The 14,137-nt window shown below is 55.5% G+C and overlaps 1 protein-coding gene across 2 annotated transcripts in view; it reads left to right on the top strand.

Annotated features, from left to right (window-relative positions):
• gnal2 (guanine nucleotide binding protein (G protein), alpha activating activity polypeptide, olfactory type 2) overlaps positions 1-14,137 on the top strand; it is an 83,394-nt gene that overhangs the window by 56,003 nt on the left and 13,254 nt on the right. The window lies entirely within an intron of this gene.

The following is a 14,137-nucleotide window of genomic DNA, read 5'->3' as shown; positions in this document are numbered from 1 at the left end:
CTCTCCATGGGCACCACGAGGTGTCTCTGCCCCTCTCCATGGGCACCACGAGGTGTCTCTGCCTCTTTGCCCCTCTCCATGGGCACCAGAAGGTGTCTCTGCCTCTTTGCCACTCTCCATGGGTACCACGAGGTGTCTCTGCCTCTTTGCCCCTCTCCATGGGCACCACAAGGTGTCTCTGCCTCTCTGCCCCTCTCCATGGGCACCACAAGGTGTCACTACCTCTTTGCCCCTCTCCATTGGTACCACAAGGTGTCTCTGCCTCTTTGCCCCTCTCCATGGGCACCACGAGGTGTCACTACCTCTTTGCCCCTCTCCATGGGCACCACAAGGTGTCACTACCTCTTTGCCCCTCTCCATGGGTACCACAAGGTGTCTCTGCCACTTTGCTCCTCTCCATGGGCACCACGGGGTGTCTCTGCCCCTCTCCATGGGCACCACGAGGTGTCTCTGCCCCTCTCCATGGGTACCACAAGGTGTTATTACCTCTTTGCCCCTCTCCATGGGTACCACGAGGTGTCTCTGCCTCTTTGCCCCTCTCCATGGGCACCACGAGGTGTCACTACCTCTTTGCCCCTCTCCATGGGCACCACAAGGTGTCACTACCTCTTTGCCCCTCTCCATGGGCACCACAAGGTGTCACTACCTCTTTGCCCCTCTCCATGGGCACCACAAGGTGTCACTACCTCTTTGCCCCTCTCCATGGGTACCACAAGGTGACTCTGCCTCTTTGCCCCTCTCCATGGGTACCACAAGGTGTATCTGCCTCTTTGCCCCTCTCCATGGGCACCACGAGGTGTCTCTGCCCCTCTCCATGGGCACCACGAGGTGTGTCTGCCTCTTTGCCCCTCTCCATGGGCACCACGAGGTGTCTCTGCCTCTTTGCCCCTCTCCATGGGCACCACAAGGTGTCTCTGCCCCTCTCCCCCTCTCCATGGGCACCACGAGGTGTCACTACCTCTCCACAGGCACCACGAGGTGTCTCTGCCTCTTCATTGGCACCATGAGGTGTCTCTGCCTCTCACTGGGCACCACGAGGTGTCTCTGCCTCTCCATGGGCACCACGAGGTGTCTCTGCCTCTCACTGGGCACCACGAGGTGTTTCTACCTCTCACTGGGCACCACGAGGTGTCTCTGCCTCTCACTGGGCACCACGAGGTGTCTCTGCCTCTCACTGGGCACCACGAGGTGTCTCTGCCCCTCTTCATGGGCACCACGAGGTGTCTCTGCCTCTTTGCCCCTCTCCATGGGCACCACAAGGTGTCTCTGCCCCTCTCCCCCTCTCACTGGGCCCCTAGAGGTGTCTCTACCTCTTTGCCTCTCTCACTGGGCACCACGAGGTGTCTGCCCCTCTCCCCCTCTCCATGGGCCCCACGAGGTGTCTCTGCCTCTTTGCCCCTCTCCATGGGCACCACGAGGTGTCTCTGCCTCTCCACAGGCACCACGAGGTGTCTCTGCCTCTTCATTGGGCACCACGAGGTGTCTCTGCCCCTCTCCATGGGCACCACGAGGTGTCTCTGCCTCTTTGCCCCTCTCCATGAGCACCACAAGGTGTCACTACCTCTTTGCCCCTCTCCATGGGTACCACAAGGTGTCTCTGCCTCTTTGCCCCTCTCCATGGGCACCACGAGGTGTCACTACCTCTTTGCCCCTCTCCATGGGCACCACAAGGTGTCACTACCTCTTTGCCCCTCTCCATGGGTACCACAAGGTGTCTCTGCCACTTTGCTCCTCTCCATGGGCACCACGGGGTGTCTCTGCCCCTCTCCATGGGCACCACGAGGTGTCTCTGCCCCTCTCCATGGGTACCACAAGGTGTTATTACCTCTTTGCCCCTCTCCATGGGTACCACGAGGTGTCTCTGCCTCTTTGCCCCTCTCCATGGGCACCACGAGGTGTCACTACCTCTTTGCCCCTCTCCATGGGCACCACAAGGTGTCACTACCTCTTTGCCCCTCTCCATGGGCACCACAAGGTGTCACTACCTCTTTGCCCCTCTCCATGGGCACCACAAGGTGTCACTACCTCTTTGCCCCTCTCCATGGGTACCACAAGGTGACTCTGCCTCTTTGCCCCTCTCCATGGGTACCACAAGGTGTATCTGCCTCTTTGCCCCTCTCCATGGGCACCACGAGGTGTCTCTGCCCCTCTCCATGGGCACCACGAGGTGTGTCTGCCTCTTTGCCCCTCTCCATGGGCACCACGAGGTGTCTCTGCCTCTTTGCCCCTCTCCATGGGCACCACGAGGTATCTCTGCCTCTTTGCCCCTCTCCATGGGCACCACAAGGTGTCTCTGCCCCTCTCCCCCTCTCCATGGGCACCACGAGGTGTCACTACCTCTCCACAGGCACCACGAGGTGTCTCTGCCTCTTCATTGGCACCACGAGGTGTCTCTGCCTCTCACTGGGCACCACGAGGTGTCTCTGCCTCTCCATGGGCACCACGAGGTGTCTCTGCCTCTCACTGGGCACCACGAGGTGTTTCTACCTCTCACTGGGCACCACGAGGTGTCTCTGCCTCTCACTGGGCACCACGAGGTGTCTCTGCCTCTCACTGGGCACCACGAGGTGTCTCTGCCCCTCTTCATGGGCACCACGAGGTGTCTCTGCCTCTTTGCCCCTCTCCATGGGCACCACAAGGTGTCTCTGCCCCTCTCCCCCTCTCACTGGGCCCCTAGAGGTGTCTCTACCTCTTTGCCTCTCTCACTGGGCACCACGAGGTGTCTGCCCCTCTCCCCCTCTCCATGGGCCCCACGAGGTGTCTCTGCCTCTTTGCCCCTCTCCATGGGCACCACGAGGTGTCACTACCTCTTTGCCCCTCTCCATGGGCACCACAAGGTGTCTCTGCCTCTTTGCCCCTCTCCATGGGCACCACGAGGTGTCTCTGCCTCTTTGCCCCTCTCCATGGGCACCACGGGGTGTCTCTGCCCCTCTCCATGGGCACCACGAGGTGTCTCTGCCTCTTTGCCCCTCTCCATGGGCACCACGAGGTGTCTCTGCCTCTTTGCCCCTCTCCACGAGCACCACGAGGTGTCTCTGCCTCTTTGCCCCTCTCCACGAGCACCACGAGGTGTTTCTGCCTCTTTGCCCCTCTCCACGAGCACCACGAGGTGTTTCTGCCTCTTTGCCCCTCTCCATGGGCACCACGAGGTGTCACTACCTCTTTGCCCTTCTCCATGGGAACCACGAGGTGTCTCTGCCCCTCTCCATGGGCACCACGAGGTGTCTCTGCCCCTCTCCATGGGCACCACGAGGTGTCTCTGCCCCTCTCCATGGGCACCACGAGGTGTCTCTGCCCCTTTCCATGGGCACCACGAGGTGTGTCTGCCCCTCTCCATGGGCACCACGAGGTGTCTCTGCCCCTCTCCATGGGCACCACGAGGTGTCTCTGCCCCTCTCCATGGGCACCATGAGGTGTCTCTGCCCCTCTCCATGGGCACCACGAGGTGTCTCTGCCTCTCCATGGGCACCACGAGGTGTCACTACCTCTTTGCCCCTCTCCATGAGCACCACAAGGTGTCACTACCTCTTTGCCCCTCTCCATGGGTACCACAAGGTGTCTCTGCCTCTTTGCCCCTCTCCATGGGCACCACGAGGTGTCACTACCTCTTTGCCCCTCTCCATGGGCACCACGAGGTGTCACTACCTCTTTGCCCCTCTCCATGGGCACCACGAGGTGTCACTACCTCTTTGCCCCTCTCCATGGGCACCACAAGGTGTCACTACCTCTTTGCCCCTCTCCATGGGTACCACAAGGTGTCTCTGCCTCTTTGCCCCTCTCCATGGGCACCACGGGGTGTCTCTGCCCCTCTCCATGGGCACCACGAGGTGTCTCTGCCCCTCTCCATGGGTACCACAAGGTGTCACTACCTCTTTGCCCCTCTCCATGGGTACCACAAGGTGTCTCTGCCTCTTTGCCTCTCTCCATGGGCACCACGAGGTGTCACTACCTCTTTGCCCCTCTCCATGGGTACCACAAGGTGTCTCTGCCTCTTTGCCCCTCTCCATGGGCACCACGAGGTGTCACTACCTCTTTGCCCCTCTCCATGGGTACCACAAGGTGTCTCTGCCTCTTTGCCCCTCTCCGTGGGCACCACGAGGTGTCACTACCTCTTTGCCCCTCTCCATGGGCACCACAAGGTGTCACTACCTCTTTGCCCCTCTCCATGGGTACCACAAGGTGACTCTGCCTCTTTGCCCCTCTCCATGGGCACCACAAGGTGTCACTACCTCTTTGCCCCTCTCCATGGGTACCACAAGGTGACTCTGCCTCTTTGCCCCTCTCCATGGGCACCACAAGGTGTCACTACCTCTTTGCCCCTCTCCATGGGCACCACGAGGTGTCTCTGCCCCTCTCCATGGGCACCACGAGGTGTCTCTGCCTCTTTGCCCCTCTCCATGGGCACCAGAAGGTGTCTCTGCCTCTTTGCCACTCTCCATGGGTACCACGAGGTGTCTCTGCCTCTTTGCCCCTCTCCATGGGCACCACAAGGTGTCTCTGCCTCTCTGCCCCTCTCCATGGGCACCACAAGGTGTCACTACCTCTTTGCCCCTCTCCATTGGTACCACAAGGTGTCTCTGCCTCTTTGCCCCTCTCCATGGGCACCACGAGGTGTCACTACCTCTTTGCCCCTCTCCATGGGCACCACAAGGTGTCACTACCTCTTTGCCCCTCTCCATGGGTACCACAAGGTGTCTCTGCCACTTTGCTCCTCTCCATGGGCACCACGGGGTGTCTCTGCCCCTCTCCATGGGCACCACGAGGTGTCTCTGCCCCTCTCCATGGGTACCACAAGGTGTTATTACCTCTTTGCCCCTCTCCATGGGTACCACGAGGTGTCTCTGCCTCTTTGCCCCTCTCCATGGGCACCACGAGGTGTCACTACCTCTTTGCCCCTCTCCATGGGCACCACAAGGTGTCACTACCTCTTTGCCCCTCTCCATGGGCACCACAAGGTGTCACTACCTCTTTGCCCCTCTCCATGGGCACCACAAGGTGTCACTACCTCTTTGCCCCTCTCCATGGGTACCACAAGGTGACTCTGCCTCTTTGCCCCTCTCCATGGGTACCACAAGGTGTATCTGCCTCTTTGCCCCTCTCCATGGGCACCACGAGGTGTCTCTGCCCCTCTCCATGGGCACCACGAGGTGTGTCTGCCTCTTTGCCCCTCTCCATGGGCACCACGAGGTGTCTCTGCCTCTTTGCCCCTCTCCATGGGCACCACAAGGTGTCTCTGCCCCTCTCCCCCTCTCCATGGGCACCACGAGGTGTCACTACCTCTCCACAGGCACCACGAGGTGTCTCTGCCTCTTCATTGGCACCATGAGGTGTCTCTGCCTCTCACTGGGCACCACGAGGTGTCTCTGCCTCTCCATGGGCACCACGAGGTGTCTCTGCCTCTCACTGGGCACCACGAGGTGTTTCTACCTCTCACTGGGCACCACGAGGTGTCTCTGCCTCTCACTGGGCACCACGAGGTGTCTCTGCCTCTCACTGGGCACCACGAGGTGTCTCTGCCCCTCTTCATGGGCACCACGAGGTGTCTCTGCCTCTTTGCCCCTCTCCATGGGCACCACAAGGTGTCTCTGCCCCTCTCCCCCTCTCACTGGGCCCCTAGAGGTGTCTCTACCTCTTTGCCTCTCTCACTGGGCACCACGAGGTGTCTGCCCCTCTCCCCCTCTCCATGGGCCCCACGAGGTGTCTCTGCCTCTTTGCCCCTCTCCATGGGCACCACGAGGTGTCTCTGCCTCTCCACAGGCACCACGAGGTGTCTCTGCCTCTTCATTGGGCACCACGAGGTGTCTCTGCCCCTCTCCATGGGCACCACGAGGTGTCTCTGCCTCTTTGCCCCTCTCCATGAGCACCACAAGGTGTCACTACCTCTTTGCCCCTCTCCATGGGTACCACAAGGTGTCTCTGCCTCTTTGCCCCTCTCCATGGGCACCACGAGGTGTCACTACCTCTTTGCCCCTCTCCATGGGCACCACAAGGTGTCACTACCTCTTTGCCCCTCTCCATGGGTACCACAAGGTGTCTCTGCCACTTTGCTCCTCTCCATGGGCACCACGGGGTGTCTCTGCCCCTCTCCATGGGCACCACGAGGTGTCTCTGCCCCTCTCCATGGGTACCACAAGGTGTTATTACCTCTTTGCCCCTCTCCATGGGTACCACGAGGTGTCTCTGCCTCTTTGCCCCTCTCCATGGGCACCACGAGGTGTCACTACCTCTTTGCCCCTCTCCATGGGCACCACAAGGTGTCACTACCTCTTTGCCCCTCTCCATGGGCACCACAAGGTGTCACTACCTCTTTGCCCCTCTCCATGGGCACCACAAGGTGTCACTACCTCTTTGCCCCTCTCCATGGGTACCACAAGGTGACTCTGCCTCTTTGCCCCTCTCCATGGGTACCACAAGGTGTATCTGCCTCTTTGCCCCTCTCCATGGGCACCACGAGGTGTCTCTGCCCCTCTCCATGGGCACCACGAGGTGTGTCTGCCTCTTTGCCCCTCTCCATGGGCACCACGAGGTGTCTCTGCCTCTTTGCCCCTCTCCATGGGCACCACGAGGTATCTCTGCCTCTTTGCCCCTCTCCATGGGCACCACAAGGTGTCTCTGCCCCTCTCCCCCTCTCCATGGGCACCACGAGGTGTCACTACCTCTCCACAGGCACCACGAGGTGTCTCTGCCTCTTCATTGGCACCACGAGGTGTCTCTGCCTCTCACTGGGCACCACGAGGTGTCTCTGCCTCTCCATGGGCACCACGAGGTGTCTCTGCCTCTCACTGGGCACCACGAGGTGTTTCTACCTCTCACTGGGCACCACGAGGTGTCTCTGCCTCTCACTGGGCACCACGAGGTGTCTCTGCCTCTCACTGGGCACCACGAGGTGTCTCTGCCCCTCTTCATGGGCACCACGAGGTGTCTCTGCCTCTTTGCCCCTCTCCATGGGCACCACAAGGTGTCTCTGCCCCTCTCCCCCTCTCACTGGGCCCCTAGAGGTGTCTCTACCTCTTTGCCTCTCTCACTGGGCACCACGAGGTGTCTGCCCCTCTCCCCCTCTCCATGGGCCCCACGAGGTGTCTCTGCCTCTTTGCCCCTCTCCATGGGCACCACGAGGTGTCTCTGCCTCTCCACAGGCACCACGAGGTGTCTCTGCCTCTTCATTGGGCACCACGAGGTGTCTCTGCCCCTCTCCATGGGCACCACGAGGTGTCTCTGCCTCTCACTGGGCACCACGAGGTGTCTCTGCCTCTCCATGGGCACCACGAGGTGTCTCTGCCTCTTCATTGGCACCACGAGGTGTCTCTGCCTCTCACTGGGCACCACGAGGTGTCTCTGCCTCTCCATGGGCACCACGAGGTGTCACTACCTCTTTGCCTCTCTCCATGGGTACCACAAGGTGTCTCTGCCTCTTTGCCCCTCTCCATGGGCACCACGAGGTGTCACTACCTCTTTGCCTCTCTCCATGGGTACCACAAGGTGTCTGCCTCTTTGCCCCTCTCCATGGGCACCACAAGGTGTCTCTGCCTCTTCATGGGCACCACGAGGTGTCTCTGCCTCTCCACGGGCACCACGAGGTCTCTCTGCCTCTTTGCCTCTCTCTCCATGGGCACCACGAGGTGTTTCTGCCTCTCACTGGGCACCACGAGGTGTCTCTGCCTCTTCATGGGCACCACGAGGTGTCTCTGCCTCTCCACGGGCACCACGAGGTCTCTCTGCCTCTTTGCCTCTCTCTCCATCGGCACCACGAGGTGTCTCTGCCTCTTCATGGGCACCACGAGGTCTCTCTGCCTCTTTGCCTCTCTCTCCATGGGCACCACGAGGTGTCTCTGCCTCTCACTGGGCACCACGAGGTGTCTCTGCCTCTCCACGGGCACCACGAGGTCTCTCTGCCTCTTTGCCTCTCTCTCCATTGGCACCACGAGGTGTCTCTGCCTCTTCATGGGCACCACGAGGTGTCTCTGCCTCTGACTGGGCACCACGAGGTGTCTCTGCCTCTCCACGGGCACCACGAGGTCTCTCTGCCTCTTTGCCTCTCTCTCCATTGGCACCACGAGGTGTCTCTGCCTCTCCACGGGCACCACGAGGTGTCTCTGCCTCTTTGCCTCTCTCTCCATTGGCACCACGAGGTGTCTCTGCCTCTGACTGGGCACCACGAGATGTCTCTGCCTCTCCACGGGCACCACGAGGTCTCTCTGCCTCTTTGCCTCTCTGTCCATGGGCACCACGAGGTGTCTCTGCCTCTTTGCCTCTCTCTCCATTGGCACCACGAGGTGTCTCTGCCTCTCACTGGGCACCACGAGGTGTCTCTGCCTCTCACTGGGCACCACGAGGTGTCTTTGCCTCTCACTGGGCACCACGAGGTGTCTCTGCCTCTCACTGGGCACCACGAGGTGTCTCTGCCTCTCCATGTGCACCAAAGAGGTGTCTCTGCCTCTCCATGTGCACCACGAGGTGTCTCTTTCTCTTTGCCTCTCTCTCCATTGGCACCACGAGGTGTCTCTGCCTCTTAATGGGCACCACGAGGTGTCTCTGCCTCTGACTGGGCACCACGAGGTGTCTCTGCCTCTCCACGGGCACCACGAGGTCTCTCTGCCTCTTTGCCTCTCTCTCCATGGGCACCACGAGGTGTCTCTGCCTCTTTGCCTCTCTCTCCATTGGCACCACGAGGTGTCTCTGCCTCTCACTGGGCACCACGAGGTGTCTCTGCCTCTCACTGGGCACCACGAGGTGTTTCTGCCTCTCACTGGGCACCACGAGGTGTTTCTGCCTCTCACTGGGCACCACGAGGTGTTTCTGCCTCTCACTGGGCACCACGAGGTGTTTCTGCCTCTCACTGGGCACAACGAGGTGTCTCTGCCTCTCACTGGGCACCACGAGGTGTCTCTGCCTCTCACTGGGCACCACGAGGTGTCTCTGCCTCTTCATGGGCACCACGAGGTGTCTCTGCCTCTTCATGGGCACCACGAGGTGTCTCTGCCTCTCACTGGGCACCACGAGGTGTCTCTGCCTCTCCATGTGCACCAACGAGGTCTCTCTGCCTCTTTGCCTCTCTCTCCATGGGCACCACGAGGTGTCTCTGCCTCTTTGCCTCTCTCTCCATTGGCACCACGAGGTGTCTCTGCCTCTCACTGGGCACCACGAGGTGTCTCTGCCTCTCACTGGGCACCACGAGGTGTTTCTGCCTCTCACTGGGCACCACGAGGTGTTTCTGCCTCTCATTGGGCACAACGAGGTGTTTCTGCCTCTCACTGGGCACAACGAGGTGTCTCTGCCTCTCACTGGGCACAACGAGGTGTCTCTGCCTCTCACTGTGCACCACGAGGTGTCTCTGCCTCTCACTGGGCACCATGAGGTGTCTCTGCCTCTCACTGGGCACCACGAGGTGTCTCTGCCTCTCCATGTGCACCAAAGAGGTGTCTCTGCCTCTCCATGTGCACCACGAGGTGTCTCTGCCTCTTTGCCTCTCTCTCCATTGGCACCACGAGGTGTCTCTGCCTCTTCATGGGCACCACGAGGTGTCTCTGCCTCTGACTGGGCACCACGAGGTGTCTCTGCCTCTCCACGGGCACCACGAGGTCTCTCTGCCTCTTTGCCTCTCTCTCCATGGGCACCACGAGGTGTCTCTGCCTCTTTGCCTCTCTCTCCATTGGCACCACGAGGTGTCTCTGCCTCTCACTGGGCACCACGAGGTGTCTCTGCCTCTCACTGGGCACCACGAGGTGTTTCTGCCTCTCACTGGGCACCACGAGGTGTTTCTGCCTCTCACTGGGCACCACGAGGTGTTTCTGCCTCTCACTGGGCACAACGAGGTGTTTCTGCCTCTCACTGGGCACAACGAGGTGTCTCTGCCTCTCACTGGGCACCACGAGGTGTCTCTGCCTCTCACTGGGCACCACGAGGTGTCTCTGCCTCTCACTGGGCACCACGAGGTGTCTCTGCCTCTCCATGTGCACCACGAGGTGTCTCTACCTCTCCATGTGCACCACGAGGTGTCTCTGCCTCTCCATGTGCACCACGAGGTCTCTCTGCCTCTTTGCCTCTCTCTCCATGGGCACCACGAGGTGTCTCTGCCTCTTTGCCTCTCTCTCCATGGGCACCACGAGGTGTCTCTGCCTCTTTGCCTCTCTCTCCATTGGCACCACGAGGTGTCTCTGCCTCTCACTGGGCACCACGAGGTGTCTCTGCCTCTCACTGGGCACCACAAGGTGTTTCTGTGCACTGGGTTAAGTGAACAAGGCTGCATGTGATCGGTGCCACGTGAGCCTGCACCACAAGGGTGGGGCCATTCCTTCAGGGGCCCAAAGCCTCAGTTGGCCCCTGATATCTGACCCTCCATCTGTTTTCTTCTCTCTTTCTTTTCTCTTTCTCAAATGACAAACAAACTGAAACCTTTTAGGAAAGAACAAGTACAATTATAAACACTTTAAATAGCCTGGCTGCATGTACATAGCTAAAGATGTTGCGGTTAAATTGTCTTTATTAGTAGACTGCAAGTGACTGACTAATTCAAAATCAAATTGACTAGACCAGTTTTTGTTTGCATGCTTCTTGCAAAAACCCTGGTCAATGATGACTATTTTGTCATAAATTCAATGGTAATATATTTGTACTTTAGTCAAGTTGGAAGGAAAACATGCCTAAGTTTGGAGTGAGAATGCTGTTGATGAGGAGGAAAGTCACCTTTCAACATGATGGCGATCAAAAGCATACAACTAAATGAACCAAGAAATATCTCCAAAGAAGGTGAAGGTTTTGTAATGGCCCAGCCAGAGCCTATATGTGGATGAAATTGAACATCTGTTGGGTGACTCTTTAGAGAGCGGTGCACAGGAGATGCCCTCACTATTGGATGGATCTAGATCTGTTTTGTATTGAAGACTGGGACAAGAAGCTCACTGTTACCCAGAAAAGACTGAGTGTTGTAATACAATGGAAGTTATTTATTACCAGTATTTATCCCTAATGTTTTTAGTTAATGGTGAAATATATTCTGACATGATTTTGCTTGCTTTCATTTTTATATTACAAAAAGGTACTATTTTAACTGGAGGGTGTTTACTTCATCCATCCACTGTATATCCACTCTTCCATTCCCTCTCCTACACACACACACACACACACACACACACACACACAAACACACACACTATGAATCATAAACTAGATGTGTGTAGCAGGAGCTGTTAAGGCATTTTCTGTATGAACTATGCAGTCATTCTTAACATGCTCAGAGTTTTCAGTCATTAACTTTACCACATTAAAGGACACAGTCTGAGCTGTAGTGGTCAAAAATACAATTCCTCTGGAACAATCAGTAATGTCTTTCTGAAAGAACAATGATAAATATTACGTTAAACAGTAGTTTTCATATCCAGCAAATATACACAAATGACAATAACACTATAAAGAGGAGAAAGAAACACCCAGGCCCCCTCCACCTCCACCTGCAGCAGGCAGGGGCAAAGGCAGCTGGAGAGATTGAGCCAGAACCAGGCTGCTGATACTGGTAGGATCAGCCCCAGGGCCTGCGTAGACCAGCACCTCTTTACCTACGACAGGAGAAGGGTCCAGTGCTTAGACTATAATCACACATCACACATCATGAAAGTCCTGGAGAGAATGGAGTGAAAAACAGGGTCACGAGCCCACTTTCACCTGAACAGAGCAGGCAGCATTGTGAAGATCATGTTCTTGGAGTGCTTCAGTGACTTCAGTGGCAGGAGGTTGGCAGCACAGGAGCACCACAGGGGACTGTTCTCTCAGCTCTTCACCATGTATACCTTGTATACCTAAGACATATTAGTACAATTCGGAGTCCTGTCATCTGCAGAAATGTTCAGATGACTGTAGTTGTGGGGTGTGTGTCAGTAGTGGACAGAAGACTGAAAACGGGGAACTGGTGGAGCACTTTGTGGCTAGGTGTGGGAACAACCACCACCTCTTAAATGTGACCCAGATGAAGGAGATTGTTGTGGATTTTAGGAGGACCAGGACTAAGCTGAACACTATTTCCATCCTAGGAGAAGAGGTTACAGACACAGACTGGAGATGTAACACTGAGGCTGTCTACAGGAAGGGACAGTCACAGAGCAGAGTTTGATTCTTGAGGAAGCTTAGGTGTGTGCAGAAAGATGTTGCTACCAGTCTGTTGTGGCAAGTGCAAGTTCTTTTCCCGCCATCTGTTGCAGCAGCATCAGATTCAGTGACGAATTGATAAAGAAGGCTGGGGTGCTGGGGACTGCTCTGGAGCCCCTAGAGTTAGTTTTGGAGAGAAGAATGTTGCACAAGCTGCTCAAAATAATGGACAAAACTACACACCCCTTTCCCAACCAACTGGTCAGACAACCGTGTCTTCAGTCTGAGGCTTCCTCCGCTCTCCTTCAGTAAGGATCATGACAGGAGCTCCTCCTGCCCTCCACAACACCCATCTCCAATGAGTCCCCTCAGGGCAGGGAGAGGAGACTCCCACGACGACTGGCAATGCACATTTAACATTTTATTGAATACATTCAGAGCAATACCTTGCGTTAAACAAATGTTATTCTGTTTATTTTCATTTTTATTTATTTTTTGTAATAAACTGAAATTAACTGAAATGTCCATTTGGGGATAAGTGAGGTACTCTATGTATCTGTCTATCTGTTTACCTATCCATCTTTCACTGTAATAAAATCAGTGTTGGCAGTCTCCAACATTTAGTTGTCATCAAAAACATGTATTTCACCTTTTAAAGATATTTGTAATTTACAGTAGTAATAAACTATGCTGTAGTAATCCACTAAGAGCAGGAAGTGCTCATGCTTCAGGTACATATGCTCCTATATGAAAATAAGGCTCAGAGCTGGTGTTGTTAGGACTGTCCACGCAGCAGCCATTTGTAGTGCCAACAGGCAGTTATTTCAGTCATTGGTAGTGCCAACGGGCAGTTATTTCAGTCATTGGTAGTGCCAACGGGCAGTGATTTCAGTCATTGGTAGTGCCAACGGGCAGTGATTTCAGTCATTGGTAGTGCCAACGGGCAGTTATTTCAGTCATTGGTAGTGCCAACGGGCAGTTATTTCAGTCATTGGTAGTGCCAAGGGGCAGTAATTTCAGTCATTGGTAGTGCCAACGGGCAGTGATTTCAGTCATTGGTAGTGCCAACGGGCAGTTATTTCAGCCATTGGTAGTGCCAACGGGCAGTTATTTCTGTCATTGGTAGTGCCAACGGGCAGTGATTTCAGTCATTGGTAGTGCCAACGGGCAGTTATTTCAGTCATTGGTAGTGCCAACGGGCAGTGATTTCAGTCATTGGTAGTGCCAACGGGCAGTTATTTCAGTCATTGGTAGTGCCAAGGGGCAGTGATTTCAGTCATTGGTAGTGCCAACGGGCAGTGATTTCAGTCATTGGTAGTGCCAACGGGCAGTTATTTCAGCCATTGGTAGTGCCAACGGGCAGTTATTTCTGTCATTGGTAGTGCCAACGGGCAGTGATTTCAGTCATTGGTAGTGCCAACAGGCAGTTATTTCAGTCATTGGTAGTGCCAAGGGGCAGTGATTTCAGTCATTGGTAGTGCCAACGGGCAGTGATTTCAGTCATGTAACAATATGGAAGTGTTAGGTCAAACTTGCATTCCAAAAACATGTTAAGAATCACCAGCAGAATTGTAAAACCATAGAAATAACTTGCTAGTAAGGCCCAAAAAAACTATTGTGGGTGTTTTGAATTGTCAGCATTGCTCAACTGAGGGGAAATGTCAGTTGGTCCTTTTCCAACAAGGTTAAGAGAAACATGAGTTCTTTTCAATACATGGCAGGAGCTATAGTCATGGAGTCTCCTCTTCTAATGTGTCTGACTGTACAAATGAAATGGAGACAAGTCAAATACAAACCCAATGCTGAAGGAGAATAAACTAAATTCAAGAAATTACAAAAATACTCATGATTGTAACTGTCTGTTCTTCAATGATACATGTTTGTATGCAGCTAATAATGGAATGACCCACAGCCCTTCTTTTGTGTTTGTTTCTGTTCGGGTGGCATAGACTTCATTGATGCTTGACCCAAATGTCTTTGCAGAAACATTTTCAGACATGTATTGCCATCTAGTGGTTATAGTTTAATGTCATTATGCTGAAAATGAGGGTACACAATG

Source organism: Sprattus sprattus (genome assembly GCF_963457725.1).
Source record: "Sprattus sprattus genome assembly, chromosome: 4".
Classification (NCBI taxonomy): Eukaryota; Metazoa; Chordata; class Actinopteri; order Clupeiformes; family Clupeidae; genus Sprattus; species Sprattus sprattus.
This window is presented reverse-complemented; position numbering and strand designations above follow the sequence as displayed.